The sequence below is a fragment of the Arachis ipaensis genome, chromosome B03 (assembly GCF_000816755.2).
Source record: "Arachis ipaensis cultivar K30076 chromosome B03, Araip1.1, whole genome shotgun sequence".
NCBI classification, from domain to species: Eukaryota; Viridiplantae; Streptophyta; class Magnoliopsida; order Fabales; family Fabaceae; genus Arachis; species Arachis ipaensis.
Genome location: NC_029787.2, coordinates 38,601,263 through 38,605,607, shown reverse-complemented (window position 1 = coordinate 38,605,607; position 4,345 = coordinate 38,601,263).

Sequence of the window (4,345 nt, the reverse complement as noted above, 5' to 3'; positions counted from 1 at the left end):
TGTATACATCTTTCTCTATCGGCTATCTTTCTATATCTATCTATCTATCTATATCTACATGTATATCGATTTCTAGGTTTTAAACTCTGGTGTCAAACAATAATAGCCACGTCTCCTTTTCTCCGAAGAAGTGAAAACATTAGAGACACGTAGCAAGTTCCTAAGTCCAAAGACACAACACGTGTAACCACAATATTCAACTTTGAACATTCATCGCACAACCCTAACATTCGGTTACTGAGACGTATATACATATATAGGCTACGGCACAATAATAATATGTAATAATGTAATCACACGCATTTACGCACTTGGCGTTTCGATAACCATTATTGTTGTTATCATACATACATAGGGTTATGGAGGCACATAAAGAGAGAAGAGAGCAAGTAGAGAAAGATGAAGGATCAAAGAAGAAGGAAGAGAATAATAATGTTAATAAATTGATGGCTGAAACAGTGACACAAAGGGTGGTTCGTGAGAACGTTGTGTCATCAATAGGTCACGAAAATGAAAGAGCTCAAGATCCAAATGATGTATTGGCTTTCTCAAGATCTGTTCATAATGTCGACTCTTCACTTGCATAATTCAATCGTAATCTTTGCTTTCTTATGATTCGTCCCGCTTTTTTCTCTTACTTGTTACAATGATGTGTGTATATTTATTATTTAATATATCTATAGACATATGTCACTTCTTTCGGAATCTTTAGTTTCAATTTTTCTTTTTCATTTTTGTTCAAAATATGTTATATCTTATTAGGGTTTTATGCTATATTTCTATATCATCACTAGCAGCTTGTTGTATAATTATGTTTGTTAAATATAATTATAAATGTAAATTTAATTTAATTTTATTATTAATTTCATAACAAATATGTGGGTTATTTCGTAATTGTATAGATCTTGCATTGTACCCTTATTGAAATAACATAATTGTGAATCTATGGATATGCATGGATTAATTTTGTATATTCATTTGACACATTTTAAATAATATAGTATGTGTTTGTGTATGTGTACATAATTAGATATGGTTCTTTGTTTTTTTTTCTCTCTCTCCTCTAGTTCTCTTTTCCTCCTCTATCAGTCTATCTCGGTAGGAATAGGATTCTAACCCTTTTTTTCCTCTCTTATTTTTTTTTTCTCCTGATGATTATTCCCAAAAAGTCAACGTAAACTTTGAATTACTCATTGAATTTTCTGTAACGAATAAATATATAGCATGTTTAGGTAACCTCATGGAACAGCACATTATATTGACTTGTTAAATATTTTAAAACTAATAAAACTAGTAATGAAATCTTGTAAGTGATTTATAATTTAATTAAGTGCTTTTAGGTTCAAGTATTTGAAATAGAAAAAAAAAAAAAAAACTTATAGGTTATAGATAATAGATAATAGAAGGTATTTAAGAAAAAATTGTCCAACCATTTCTATATTCAAATTTCCGTTCTATACTATATATATAGTATACATATCATTAAGGGAGACTTCTACCGCGGTGAAAGAATATCAAAGTTTTTAAAAGACCAGAATCTTTATGCAATTTTTTTTTAATTTTAGGGTTCATTTGATATTAAATCAATTTAGAATTAAAATATATTCTTTTATTCATTTGTATATGTGACATAACTATATTTTACTCTTTTAATCGTCAAAATGACCATTTCATATTCCACACAAATAAATCTCTATTATATTTAATTTATTCTTCAATTTTTTTATTTTTTGGACAAATCCAATTATAAATTAAAATTACATTACATAAGTAAATAAGGGTTTTAAATTAAATATTTACTTTCGTTAATAATTTTGTTGAAAGATAGACAAATCCATCATTAAGATCATCTTTGACAAATGTGGATTTATATATTTAAAAAAAATAGTGTAAAAAATCTTTACATCTATAAAAATGATATATTCTCTCTAATCCTTAAAAAATCACTTTATACTTTTTTTACCATAGACAAATCCATCATTAAGATCATCTTTGACAAATGTGGATTTATATATTTAAAAAAATCAGAAGAAAAACAAAATATATTGCCATGATTGGCAAGGATAAATGGATGTGTGTGTACACACATCATTATCAAGCTAAGTACCACTTTAGAAAAGGAAAACAAGGTTTTGCGATTATATTAATATGAATTCTGTTAGGAAACCAATTCAGTATCTATCAACTATCAGCCAATTCAAATGGGTTGGATTCCAAAGTCCAAATAACCAAAAAATCATCTACCCAAATACCTAGCTTTTACCCTAATTACCGTCAAAAATTTCAAAAATTACAGTTTCACTCACTACGCGAATTCATCTTCAACTACGACTCTTTTCTCTCCAGCTCTATACCATCGTCGAACTTCTTCTCCATGGCGGTGCGTTTTGCGTCTCGCCCACTAGTCGTCTTCTCTCCCACTACTAACCCCAATCAGCGTCGTCCAGTACTCCAGTGAAGAAGCCACTGTCGTCGCATGCGAGGAAGCCAACCCCGTCGACCGTGACTCTACTTATTGCCGCTTCTGCATCGGACGCTAGTCGAATATGCCGTCGTGGACTCGTCTTGACCAGCAGGTGCGTCAACAACATCCGCTGCCTTCAGCATTCATCGCGGCGTCGTGAAAATCGGCGCTGTCGCCAGGACGCCCCTGGCTTCCGTCTCCGTCACACGCTGCTGCACATGAACCACCTCATTCGACGCTTACAGGTCAGTGCATGTTAGGGTTTCATTAAAAATTGGACGTTACTAATCTGTGCTAGGGCTCAGGAACTATGGTTATTGTCGATTTATGTTTAATTTTGCTGAATTTACCAAGGTGTTCTCCAATTGGTTAGTATATTGTTAGGGTTTATGTAACAGAAGATACTTCTATTCTGTTTCTGGTTTTAGAAAAATGTATACTGGTTCTTGGGTGAAGATATTCTGGTTTTTGGTGGGTTGATAAATGGATTTTTCTCATATTTCAATTGTTGGATGTTTCTATTCATGCGAATTGGATGTCTATTTTTGTTGAGTATGCATATGATTCAATTATAATTCATTGGATGTTACTTTTTGTTATGAATCGATGATTTTTACTGAATGATCACGGATGTTGTTTTTACCATAAGATTGTTGGTTTTATTTAAAAGATTAGTTCTGATTAAACTTAATTTTAATTTATTTAAAGTTCGGTGTGAATTTAATAATATGAAATTGCTGCAAGAAACTGAACACGTTGAGAAAGATGATATTATAAACGAAAATGCGAATGTTTTGTTTGTGATATGTCAGCTTTTTTAAATTTTCTATAGAACTGTTCTTTTCCGTTCAATAGGTAAATGCTACTAATATTTATACTATTGGTATAATGTTCCTTGTTTTAATAGATAATGCGTGCACATGCTGCACTTGTATTTTTTTAATGTGGTTTGCGAGTTTGGGATAAAAATTAGACTAGAGTTAGTTTTATTTTGTCAGATTTAAAGTTTGGTTTGAGTCTAGACACCTAAAAATCATGCAGAGTGGAATCCATCATAATGTATACATGTGATGACATCACCATTTGAGACAATTTTAATACATTTTGGGATTTTTCTTGAGTTACAGCTGTGAATTTTTATAATACTTTAAGAATTGGATATATTTTATTTTGGTCATACTTAGTATCTTTCTTCTTGTAGGCAACTTGAACTTTTATGCAAAAATTTACGTCACATGTTTCTTTTGTTAAACAAATCGATGTTTCTTTTTATACTAAATGAATGATTCTTTTAGAAGGAATCATCATTTAAGAAGGGAATTAATTTTAAAGTAATTGAACCCATATTGTACTTAATGATTCAATTGTTGACTTATGAACATTTTTATAGTTAATATATAATAGACATAGATGGCTATTATTTCTTGCATATATCTTGACCATAATTGCTTTGTTTTGCTTTCACTCTCCAGGTGTATCCTGAATAGCCGAGCGCAATATGTAAAAATCTACGTCAGATGTTTCTTTTGTTAAATAAATGGATGTTTTTTTATACTGAATGGATGATTCTTTGAAATGAATCATCATTTAAAGTGAAAATTAACTTTGAAGTAACTGAATGCATATTGTACTTATTGATTCAATTGTTGTAATTTATGAGCATTTTTATAGTTAATATATAATAGACATAGATGATCATTCATTTGTTACATACATCTTGACCATAATTGCATACACCTTGACCATAAATAAATTAATAAATACTATGTATATGGATATGCATGCCAAATTCCCATTACTCTGACATGTTGCAAGCCCAACTATGTCTTTGCTATCTAGTTTCAAATAGAGTGCTTTTTCTTTAATTCACAAGGTGAGAAG